The sequence below is a fragment of the Macrobrachium nipponense genome, chromosome 22 (assembly GCF_015104395.2).
Source record: "Macrobrachium nipponense isolate FS-2020 chromosome 22, ASM1510439v2, whole genome shotgun sequence".
Taxonomy (NCBI): Eukaryota; Metazoa; Arthropoda; class Malacostraca; order Decapoda; family Palaemonidae; genus Macrobrachium; species Macrobrachium nipponense.
Window position 1 is genome coordinate 2482575 of NC_087213.1, and position 13208 is coordinate 2495782.

Genomic DNA, 13208 nt, shown 5'->3' on the forward strand with positions numbered 1-13208 from the left:
TTATTATTATTATTATTATTATTATTATTATTATTATTATTATTATTAGAAAATTGTCATAGTGGCATGAGACTTCAAATAAAAATGGAGCAAAAAAGCCAAAGTGATTTATTTATTTATTATATGTACATATACATAACTATGGATTTGTTTTTCAATTATTATTATTACTCTTGTGTTGTTGTCAGCATGTTTGGGTGTATATTATTATGACTTTCTATTTCGTGTTAAAGACTGCATTGCATCTGACCCCAATTCTGCAATAATGGGTATTGTTATTATTATTATGAACACAAATTGAAATAGATAAATAAAAATCAGGCGTAAAACGACCGTGAAAGAAAACGGAAAGAGGCAAATATAAAAACGAGGAAAGGTATTAGAACGACACGACAATAAAAGAAAGGGAGAGACAGAAAGCATTCGATAGGAAACAGAAAGTCTACTTTAGGCAAAGAAAACGATAAGAGGCAGATAGAAAACGGACAGTGAGAAAATAGGACCAGAGGGTTAAGATAAGGGTATTGAAGATGAAAGTAGGAGGGAAGTGTAAAACGCCTTCTCTACTCGACTTCCTTTCAACATGCCCACTTCACTTCCGTAGGGGAGAGTTAGTTCAACAATCGTTTGAGACATTCCTGTATTAGCTCCCTTCTGCCTTTCTTGCTTCACCTACTGAGTAGTAACTTCTCTCTGAAATCCCCCTACGATTGTCCTAAATATCCACTCCCACATGCTTATGAGAATCTACTGCTTAAATTGTCTCATGTTACACTCCGCTTTATGAAATGGCGATTAGATCATATCTGTTCACTTTCTTTGGCAAAGATAAATGTTAGGAAAATGATTAGAGAGTTGTGGTGTTTATTTAGCTATTGAATATATTACTAGGAACGTGTGTTTGTGATGTCCACTCGGCAGCATAATGATGAGATAGGTACGTTTAGAGATATAGATAGGAAACTGATATATCCTGACCTATATAAGACAGTGCACTAAAAGCAGTGAAAGAAAGTGTCTGCTAACAAAAACGAAACATATAACACAAAGAAATTGCTTGTATAGCGATATAATAATAATAATTCACAAGATGTTCCTCGTCTACCCAGGAATTTTGGGCTTATTGTTTTGTAGCGTTTACGAACGATAAAACAATGATAAAAATGTACTTGGAAGAAAACTCCTGACAGTTCTGAAGGCTGTGTATAACAAATTCTATGTAAGTCTTGTGGTGCCTTTTATATAGGTCAAACTGGACGGGCATTGTAAAAGAGAACAGAAGAGCATGAAAGATGTGTAAGAAATGCAAAGGTGAACAGTGGAATTTTTGTCCACGCTAGTGAAAACCGGAGAGATTATTCTAATAATGCCTTGAAAAGAAACATAATCGAGTCTAGTTTTATAAGAAAATGAATTACAGTCAGGTCGTGTACAAACTTGGTCCATTAATTTCGAAATAACTATGTAAGTGGTTTGAATTAGAAGGAAGGTCGTTGCGACACTGGGTAAAGGGAAGCCTGCAAGAGTATCTATCGGATTTGTAAAAGCTAAAAGCTGACCAGTAACTTCAGTGGGGAGCGTCTCAGTGGCGTGGTTGGTTTGGTCTTGGACTACCACCTCGGTGGCCGCGAGTTCGATTCTCAAGCATTCCACTGAGGCGTCAGAGATGTGCATCTCTGGTGATAGAAATTCATTCTCGACGTGGTTCGGAAGTTACGTACAGCCGTTGGTACCGTTGCTGAATAACCACTGGTTCCATGCAACGTAAAAACACCATTACAAACTAACTAATTTCAGTGAGGGTACGACCCCACTTACAAACACCTGTCAGGTGGAAATACTTGGTATCCAACTGTGGATGTTCGTATGTACTGACTTGCAAGTATAAATATATATTGTGACATTCTACCAATTTGTGTCAGTCCACTGAGGACAGCTTAGCAATATTTTTAATTTCTAGCAATATAGCTAACACTGGCCAGGACTCAACCTTTTTAGTTTCTTGCCTGTGGCGTTCGATATTACATAATACTATATATATATATATATATATATATATATATATATATATATATATATATACATCGATGTATACACACACACACACATACACCACACACACACACACACACACACACACACATATATATATATATATATATATATTATATATATATATATACATTCCTCTTGTATGTTGACGTCATGAGGTATCATTACCACTGTAATGATAACATTCCTTATCCTTTGACGTTATATACTGGATGACCCGCGAGGAAAAAGAGAAAACTGTGGTGAAAAAGGTTTTAACTTTGTCACGAGTCAACAACACCTTTTGATGCGAGAGCTTAACGCTAATCGCTTTTGGTGACAAAGTTGAATTTTCTTTGCCGTCGTTAAGTCTTCGTATTTTAAAAGCCTTGTATCAACAGGCACCGTGGGATTAGTAGTAATAGTAGCAGGCTCATTATGTGTAACTCTCTCTACCTCTCTCTCTCTCTCTCTCTCTCTCCTCACTCAAGATACATGTCATGTATTTATAGTATTTATATATTATAGGTGAATAATGTTCATTTATATATATGTATATATGATATATATATATGGTATAGCCACGAAGGAAAAATAAAAAACGGAGTTTCTGCAAGATCTTTCGATGTTCAACGTCCTTTACTTAGCAGGTAAACTGCTAAGTAAAGGACGTTGAACGTCGTAAGATCTTGCAGAAACTAAGTTGTTTATTTTTCCCTCGTGGCTTATACCTTTATTTATGGATTGATCACGTTCCAAACTTTCGTGATTCAGTTACACACACACACACACACACACACACACACACATATATATATATATATATATAGGTGTCACTTTTTACCAGGTAAGTATGTAATTGTAATAGCGTTAACCTCTCGAATTCTTCGCACTTTTTTAATAGGCGTGTCAGAACACACACACACACATCATTTGTCCATATTTTACCAATTAACAGGGTCACAGAAAAAAGTTGTCAAAATATTATATATATAATGTGTGTGTGTTTCAGCATAACTCTGAAATGCATTGAGCAATTTCAACCAAACTTGGTTTACAAATGACTTACTATTTGGGAAAGAATTCTGTGGGAGTAAGGCATCACTCACAGGAAGTGGTGTGGTGGGAAGTGGGTGACATGCAAAAGTAACCGAAAACGACAGATATAATTGTCTAGTCCGTAGCTTTCGAGGTCACTGAGATGAACAGTGACAATAATGATACCGTTTAAGTCTAATTTCAGCCTCGGTAGGAAAGTGGTGTTGAGAAAGGATGAATATAAGAATCTTATAAAGAAAGGGAAAGGAAGTGAGAAGAGAGAGAGAGAGAGAGAGAGTTAAGGGGTGTTATAAAGAGAAGAGAGAGAGAGGAGGGGAAGTATAGAGAGACAAAGAGAGAGAGAGAGAGGCTTAGTGAGAGAAAGAGAAGAAATGGGTCTGTTAAGGAAGGAGAGAAAGATAGGGAGAGAGGAAGCGAGAGAGAGTAGAGGGGATATTAGGGAGGAGAAAGAGGGAAAAAGTGAGGAAGACTTGGAGAGAGAGAGAGTTTATCGGTTGTCATTCAGACTTTTCCCGGGCAGAGCTGGGTTGGTCAACTAGTGTATATATATGTGTGTGTATGTGATGTGATGATCTATTTGTTGTTCACTTGTTCACATAAATCATACACAGTTATTATGCTCTTCACTTCTCATTTCCAATGTTTTTCCAGTTTGACCAATATAAACGTTATTACAAGACTTGCATGATATTCGGATGCACATCGTTTCGTAAGGCCGGTTAGTATCTTGAAAAGTACGTTTCATTGTTTTGTTGTTCTTATCTTAATAAAAACAACATGAGATTCCTAAATTCTACGGTCAGACGCGACCATTTTTGCCATAAATCCGCAGACGAGAGGTTGTGAGATTATTTTCAAACCGCCAGATTTCCTTCGTCGTTTGGCAAGAAATGGAGGTAGGACCACCACGCAAAGACTATTCCTCGACTACTACCTCCCTACCCCTAACAAAAACTTGTAATTCGACCATTAAACCGGAGAGAGAGAGTGGTCCGCCCGCCTATCCCTTTAAAACGACGTGGGCGGGTTACCTGGCAACACTGCTTCAGCAGGTAAAGGAAACCTTCGGAACCCAGTTCTGGAGGTTAGTATGAGTGTGACCGTTGCCGAGGGAGGACACGCCGTCTCTGTCTCCATTCACACGCCGAACTTTTTTTTTGTTCTTTTCTTTTCATTTGCCTCTTTTGCGGGAATACTGATGAGTGCGCCACGGAACGAGCTATGAGAGTGGCTGTGTAAAACCAGGCGCGAGAGAGAGAAAGCAAAGATCTCCGTCACTGCTGTACAAAGCGAACACCCTGCCAGCAAACATAGGCGCCGCCATTGTGACTCTGCTGGAAGTAGTGTGAGTATTGCATACTTTTCCCCCCTCCTCCTCCTCCTCCTCCTCCTCCTCCTCCATCCTCCTCCTTCCTCTTTGCTCTCTCTCTCTCTCTCTCTCTCTCTAGCTTTGACCTTTGATCTGACAATTACCAGCGGCTAGGGCAACAACAACGGATTTCTCTCTCTCTCTCTGCAAGACAAACAACCTCGGCCTTCACACTATCCGTCTCGAAAACCGGTGATGGGGAGCATAACATAACGATTGTATATACTATATATGTATAGTTATATATTTATATTTACACACATCTCCTGTATGTTCGTGGATCGCTGTGTCGTGTGCCCTCCCGTGTTCAGGGATGCTGCATCAAGAGGAACTCCTAGTAATGTGTATGTGAAATTGTGTCAGTCATAATGTCAGGCGAAATTTGCATAATGTGTAAGAGAACTTGTGTGTTCTTCTGGAAGTAAGTAGGGCGCTGAATGATCCTGATGGGTTCCGGCGCTCGGTCCCGAAGACCCAGATTTCATCGTCTTCCATCAATCTAGAAAAAAAGATCAGACGAAATTCGTGTGATGTGTAGTATGTGAATTTGGGTGTTATTAAAAGATTTATTTCTGGCGAAATGCGCGTAATGTGTATATATGTGAACGTGTGTTCTTACAAAAATGATAAGTTCAGCGAAATTAGTGTAATGTGAATGTGAATATGGGTGTAATGTTTTTTTTTTTTTTTTTTTTTTTTTTTTTTTTTTTTTTTTATAAAATTGGGTTCAGAAGAAGTCTGTGTAAAGTGTTTGAAATTTTGTTGTGTGATCTCATGAAATTAATCTCAGATGAAATTTATGTATGTGAACCTGTATTATTGTTTGTTATTACGAAATTAGTTTCAAACGAAACATATAATTTGTATGTGAACTTGTTTGTTCTAATAAAAATAATTTCAGACGAAATTCGTGTAATGTGTAGGTGTACGTGAGTGGTAATGGGTGTTCTTTTAAAGTTAATTTCAGACGGAATTTGTGTAATGTGTTTGTGAATTTGTGTTGTTGTGTGATCTTGTAAAATTAATGGCAGACAGAACTCGTCCAACGTGTATGTGAACTTGTGTTGTGCTGGCCTGTAAAATTAATTTTCAGACGAAATTGGTGTATGTTAACTCATGTATTATTGTGTGTTTTTATGAGAGTAATTTCAAACGAAATTTACGGAAAGTGAATGTGCAGTTGTGTGTTATTGTGAGTTCTTAGACAACAATTAGCGGAAACTCGTGTAATGTGGTTGTAAATTCGTGTTATTACCAGTCCTTATAAAAGCATTTTAGTAGAAATTCGTGTAACGTGTTTGTGAACTTTTGTGTTAGTGTATGTTCTCATAGAAATAATTTTAGTGGAAGTCCGTGTAACACGTATGCAAATTTCCGTGTAAATAATAAATTTAGTGGAAATTCGTGTAACGCAAAAGCGAACTCGCGTGTAAGTGATAATTGTAGGGGAAGTTCATGTTAAACGTATGTGAACTTGCGTGTAAATAATAATTTAGCGAAAAATCGTGCAACGCCGATTTGAATTGTGTGTGAACAACTATATTAGTGGAAATTCGTGGAATGTATACTGTGTGATCTTGTATGTAAATTTTAGCAGAAATTCGTGTAACCGTGTTTGTGAATTTGCTTATGTATAAGTTTTCGTGGTCATTTGTCGAGCTTGCTTGTGAATTTGTGTTAATGCGTGTTCTTTGGAATTGATTGTAGTGGAAATTCGTGTAATGTGTACATGATCTTCTTAGTGTGTGTGTTCTTATGATATTAATATTAATGTGTATGTGAACTGGTGAGTTGATGTGTTCTTATAAAATAATTTTTGTGGAAGTTCGTGGAAGTGAACTTGTGTATTAATATATGTTCTTAAGGATAATTTTAACCGAATTTGATGTTTATTGTACTAACGTCATACGCCATCCCGACTGCATTATTTGTTCGTCCATGTGATTTTTCGACGTAAGTGATTTTCCCCTCACCGAACGACAATGATGCTGCTTTATTGAAATAATAGTCAATACTCCTGCGTTTTAAGTAAATCCTTCTTAATCACTAGGGAGAATCGTTTACCGTGTTGATGTATTCGTTTTGAGACGAGGCCGAATGGTACCAGTGACGTAAGGGGCGACGGAGTGGTACCAATAATGACCTAGCTGTGTTCACCCGCCCATTATAATTTGGGTGCATGACTGTGAAGTCTACGGTCCGCGCTCTGAATGTTTCACTTACTTTTGGTAGCCCAGTATTGCCCTCATCACACTACTTTTCCCACTCAGTTTACTTTTAAACATTTGAGGATAACATCAACTCATCTTTGAATGTGATATAGGGATTGAGATACATTAGTTGGTTGTTTGGTAGAGATTATCTAAATTTTATAATAGAGGCAATTGCGTCATTTTTCTGTCCAGGAGTGTCCTTGATGTTAGAACTGATAAGTTGGATGAGATTACAAATTTTATTTCAGTGTTTCTAGAGCCACACTCCTCTCATGGATGCGACAGATTAAAAAAAAAAGATGAAAAATGTGACTCAGGATGTTGTTAGATAAAGTTGACTTACCTTTTTTTTTGAGGAAAAGTGAATTAAATACATGTTTAGTATATATATTTTTTACGAACATAATTAACGTTTATTTTTACATAGAAGTGGCGTCGTTTTTAATTAGTGTATGCGTATGTCACACACACACACACACACACACACACACACACACACACACACACACACACACATATATATATATATATATATATATATATATATATATATATAGTATATATATATATATATATATATATCCCTAAGGAAGTAAAATTGACAAAGCTGTCAGAAAATCCCATTTTTATCTCGACTCGCGGTAACTCAACTTCCTCTTAACACATGAGGAAATGGCAACGCTGCTAAAAAAATGCCAAATCTACCCGATTACTAGCCTCTTTCCTGAAAAGGTTTGGAAGGGATTGAGGAAATATGGCAACCGTGCTCTGCCCTTTTTTTTTTTCATTTTTTATTTTTATTTTTTATTTATTTTATTTTATTTTTATATAGCTAGAGGAGAGCAGAGCAGTGAGATACTTAAAAAAATTGGGTTTAGATCCGAGATGTTTCGGCCGAAGGTTAGGTTATCAAGAAGGGAAGGCAGACAACTATATACAAATCATAATCAAAAGTAGGGCCAAATGATGCTATGAGCGGTAAAAGGCATTTGAGCAGATCTTCTGCAATATCGTAGATGTGTGGATAATGCTCACGGAAGGCTATTGTTGTTAAACGTAAAAGAGGCCCCGCCCCCTTCCCAGCCTCGTTTTTTTTTTACTTATCTTTTGCAGGTAGTACATACATATTCAGAAGGTAGTAAATGCATTATCTTCTGAAGGTAGTACATACACTCAGCAGGTAGTACATGCAGTATCTCCAGATAGTACATACATTATCTTCAGAAGTTATTACATTCATTATTTTCAGAAGGTATTACATACATTATCTTCAGAAGATAGCATGTACATCATCTTTAGAAGGTAGTACAAATATCATCTTCAGAATGTAGTTAATACATTATCTTCAGAAGTTAGTACAAACGTTATCTTAAGAATGTTGTACATATGTAATCTTCAGAAGGTAGTATAAACGTTATCCTCAGAAGCTTTACAAACAGAAGGTAGTCCTAACACTATCTTCAGAAGTGTACAGACATTATCTTCACAAGGTAGTACAAGCATTGTCTTAATAAGGTGGTACGTACATGATTGTCAGAAGACAGTACTTAATTTATCGTCAGCATACATTATTTTTAGAAGGTAGTGTGTATATTATCGTCAATAGGGAGCACATACATCTTCAGAAGGTAGTATAAACATTATCTTTATTAGGTAATGCATACAGTTGGACACAGGTTTACCTGTTACACCTTCTTGAGAGACTTCGAAAAATTATATGGTAACAGTGTTTGTTGAGGAGGATGTGGGGCTGGGGGAAGGACTCTTTCTCTGTCAGCAAGAGTTCCATCAATAAACTCTGGAGTCTTTTATTGGAAGGAGTCATTAGGTATGATTAGAGAAAGACACACACATGGAGTGAAAAAATCTGAACAGGTTATATCGCTGTAACTAAGATTACTGTCTCACTTTCCACTTTTAAGTTTGTTTATCAAGTTTCCTTTTAACTTTCTCGGCTAAGGCGTTGTCTTACCACCTTGTCTATTATTACATATCAGTCATATTCATCACACAATACTTAAAATTGATAAAAATTCTAAAGTTATATTGGTATTGGCGATAATCAGAAACATCACAACAGGATATTTTAACCTTATCACGTAAGCCAAGTTGACAGTATTGGTTGTGGTGCGTTTCCTACAAATACTATAACAGAAGCGCAGCAGCGCTTGATTGAATATGCCCAAAAACTCAGTGTATATGTTGAAAGTCTCTCTCTCTCTCTCTCTCTCTCTCTCTCTCTCTCTCTCTCTCTCTCTCTCTCTCTCTCTCTCTCTCTCTCTCTGGCTAACGAAAAGCTCCACTTAAAACATTTTCTTGTTTATCTTTAATGCCTGAGTGTTCTTATAGTATTTATCCTAATACTATTATACTACTGTAGATTTTCTGAATACAACAACATTTAAATGAAGGAGATGGGTTAAACTCACTTTTTCTTGTAAATATATAGAATAAGAGAGAGAGAGAGAGAGAGAGAGAGAGAGAGAGAGAAGAAAAATGAAACACAAACTAGGGACAGAGAAAATTCCACAACGTGCAATGGAAAGTGAAGGAGGACTCCCAAACTTGGTGCAAACTTTTAACCATTCCTGTATGGTGAAGGTAATTCGTTTGCCAATGATAACAATTGCGTATATTCAGAGGTTTCATGTATTCATGGTTGGGTTTGTATTCCCTCTTGAATATACTTTAGAGGTTATTCCCTACACGCCTTTCATTACAAGAATTATTACATGATATGGATAAACACATCTTCTACTTGGCTTACATTTTCTAATATACCGATTAATTGTGATACAAGTTTTAATGTCATACGGACAGAAATTCCTTTCGCTCTTATCATCATCATTCGTGTGAGGATAAGAGACAGACCTCTCTATTGTTAAACAACCCCTTCAGTCATTTACCTGTCAATTGTGGAAAAAACTATTTGGAGAAATATAGTTTGATATGGTTTTAGGGCTTCCCTTTAGATTTTGAACTCCTTTTCGATATCTAATCCATCTTTCTAATAAATAAATTATAATAATCATGACCTGGAGCTAAACCATATCCATAGGTTTGTTTACGATTTTTTTTACATTAGGAGCGGTCCCACTCTTCTTTTCATTCTATATATTTACAAGAAAGTGAGTTTAACCCATCTTTATCCTAATAGTATTAGGATAAACACTATAAGAACACGTGCATTAAAGATAAACGAGAAAATTATTTAAGTGGAGCTTTTCGTTAGCCATACACTGTATCCACGAGCATATCTACCTCTCGTCCACTCATCGGAGACTCAACTGGCCCACCTTACCCCCACCAATTTCAGTTGTAGCAAAGCCAGGGTGAGGACATCGGTACAACAAAATCAGGAAGCTTGTCAGTTTTAATTAGTACATTTTACAATTCCAAAACCTGTAAGACGGCTTAACAACAAGAACTCAATCCCCCCCCCCCCCAATAAAAAAGAAAAAGAACACACACACACACACATATATACATACATATATAATATATATATATATATATATATATATATTATTAGTTTAGTCAAGACTAGAGGTTTTAATGACATATCAGAACTGTATACTTAGTGCAATAGTATTCCTAGATGACATAATGTTTCACTCTAAGTTAGCTAATGTGTGTGTGTGTGTGTGTGTGTGTGTGTTGTGAGAGGAGAGAGAGAGAGAGAGAGAGAGAGAGAGAGAGAGAGAGAGAGAGAGAGAGACACTTTCAACACCTACACTGAGTTTTTGGGTATATTCAATCAAGTGCTGCTGCTCTTCTGTTATAGTATTTGTAGGAAACGCACTGCAAACCAATACTGTCAACTTTGCTTACGTGATAAGGTTAAAATATCCTGTTAGGATGTTTCTAATTTTCGCCAATACCAATATAACGTTAAAATTTTGATAATTGTTAATTATTGTGTGATGAATATGACTGATATATAATAATAGACACGGTGGTAAGATAACGCCTTAGCGGTGAAAGTTAAATGGAAACTTAATAAACAAACTAAAATGGAAAGTGAGACAGTAATCTTAGTTACAGCGATATAAACTGTTCAGATTTTTTCACTCCATGTGTGTTTGTGTGTGTGTGTGTGCCTTTCTCTAATCATATCTAATGACTCCTCCCACTAAAATGACTCCAGAGTTTATTGGTGGAACCCTTGCTAACAGAGAAAGAGTCCTCCTCCCATTCCCCTCAGTAAACACTGTTACCATATAATTTTTCGAAGTCTCTCAAGAAGGTGTCCAACTGTACGTTATCTTCTGAAGGTAGTACAAACAATAACTTCAGAAGATAGTACAAACTTTCTCTTTAGAATGTGGTACGACCATTATCTTCTGAAGGTAGTACAAACATTATCTTCAGGAGGTAGTACATACTTAATTTTCAGAAGGTAGCACATACGTATTTTCAGAAGGTAGTACGGATATTATCGCTAGAAGGTAGCACATAAATTATCTTCAGAAGGTAGCACATATATTATCGTCTGTATGTAGCACATACATTGTCTTCAGAAGGTAATTAGTATATTATCGTCAGAAGGTAGTGCAAACATTGTCTTCATAACCTAGTACAAACATTATTATCTTTAGAAGGTAGTGCAGACATTATCTCTAGAGGATAGTATGTACACTATCTTGAGAAGGTAGCACATACATTATCTTCAGAAGGCAGCATATACATTGTCTTCAGAAGGTAATACAAGCATTATCTTCAGAGGGTACCACGTACAATATCTTCAGAAGGCAGTGAAAACATTATCTTTAGAAGGTAATACAAGCATTATCTTCGAAGGGTACCACGTACATTATCTTCAGAAGGTAGGACAGACATTATTGTCAGAAGGTAGTACAAACATTATCTTCAGAAGGTAGGACAGACATTATTATCAGAAGGTAGTACAAACATTATCTTTCAGAAGGTAGGTAACAGACATTATTATTCAGAAGGTAGTACAACAAAAATTAGCTTTCAGAAACGGTAGTGCAGACATTATCATCAGAAGGTAGTTACAAAAATTCTCTTCCCAGAGTAAGGTGCAGACATGTATCTCAAAGGGTATACAAACATTATCTTCAGAAGGTAGGACAGACATTATTGTCAGAAGGTAGTACAAACATTATCTTTCGAAGGTAGTGCAGACATTATCTTCAGAAGGTAGTACAAACATTATCTTTAGAAGGTAGTGCAGACATTATCTTCAGAAGGTAGTACAAACATTATCTTTAGAAGGTAGTGCAGACATTATCTTCAGAAGGTAGTACAAACATTATCTTCAGAAGGTAGAACAGACATTATTGTCAGAAGGTAGTACAAACATTATCTTTAGAAGGTAGTGCAGACATTATCTTCAGAAGGTAGTACAAACATTATCTTTAGAAGGTAGTGCAGAAATTATCTTCAGAAGGTAGTACAAACATTATCTTTAGAAGGTAATACAAGCATTATCTTCGAAGGGTACCACGTACATTATCTTCAGAAGGTAGGACAGACATTATTGTCAGAAGGTAGTCCAAACATTACCTTTAGAAGGTAGTGCAGACATTATCGTCAGAAGGTAGTGTTTATATTGACTTCAGAAGGTCGTCCATCATACCTTTCCTATTGACTGATCTGCCCATAGTCTGTTCCCACCCAGCTTGCAGTTTGTATACTCCTGAAGCAAGTTCCAGTAGTCTTCATTTGGTAAGCAGTGATAATATAGCTTATTTTGCCTTATCTCCATTAGGGAAGCATATCATAGCGTACTGCGTTTGCATAAGCAGTCTAAGTTGTCTCGTTCTTTACAACAGGTCAACGGATGCATAGCATTCACAGTTTGGAGAGAGAGAGAGAGAGAGAGAACATATGTTTTATTCAGTAAAAAGAAAAGGGCAAAAGTTTCTATATTTTATTCAAAAAGAACGTTGGCCATGCCGTTAATTTGGACGGATGCATTGGCTGTATAGCTTTATATTTTAATCCCATAATCCAGTCCTTTTTTTTTTCTTTTTCTTCTTCTTGATGATTGATTATGAATTTATTCCTGAGCTTATCTCAAATACTCTCATTGACTGGAATTTGTGTATATTTTTGAGAACTATGCTTTCTTTTATAGTATAGTCTTAAGAGTTGAAGTTTATAAGTTTATAAATAACCAGGATATATATCAACCCCATATACGAGAATGATTTTTATGTAATACCGAAAATTACAGGACAACGCATTACAATTACCTGTCCATCCGCCCCTTTTCTCTCCCCACTCAGACTTGAAACCTATTGAGTCGAGAGGTCCGCAAATTGGATTTTGATCTTCTATGCTCTAATGATGCAGTTGCATCCCTCAAGCCTCAGTAGTTTTTATTTTATTTAGGCTTAAACTTTGCCAAAAGCGTGCGACTGGCACCGCTGTAGGTGCCAACAATACAGGTCACTACCGGGACGTGGCTGAAAGTTTCATGGGCCGCTGCTGAAATCTCGATTACGCATTTGTCTACCATAACATAAACATCAAAATTCTGCCTTGATACCAACAATATAAATAATTGA

At 36.5% G+C, this 13208-nt stretch overlaps 1 protein-coding gene across 2 annotated transcripts in view; it reads left to right on the forward strand.

The window, feature by feature from the left end:
* Nucleotides 1-4292: 4292 nt before the first annotated feature.
* The window catches only part of LOC135198440 (kinase suppressor of Ras 2-like), a 51335-nt gene continuing 42419 nt past the window's right edge, over nucleotides 4293-13208 (forward strand). For both annotated transcript variants that reach the window (XM_064225987.1, XM_064225988.1), the window contains exon 1: nucleotides 4293-4435. The gene's annotated coding sequence lies outside the window, so the exon portion shown is untranslated. The remainder of the gene's footprint in view (nucleotides 4436-13208) is intronic.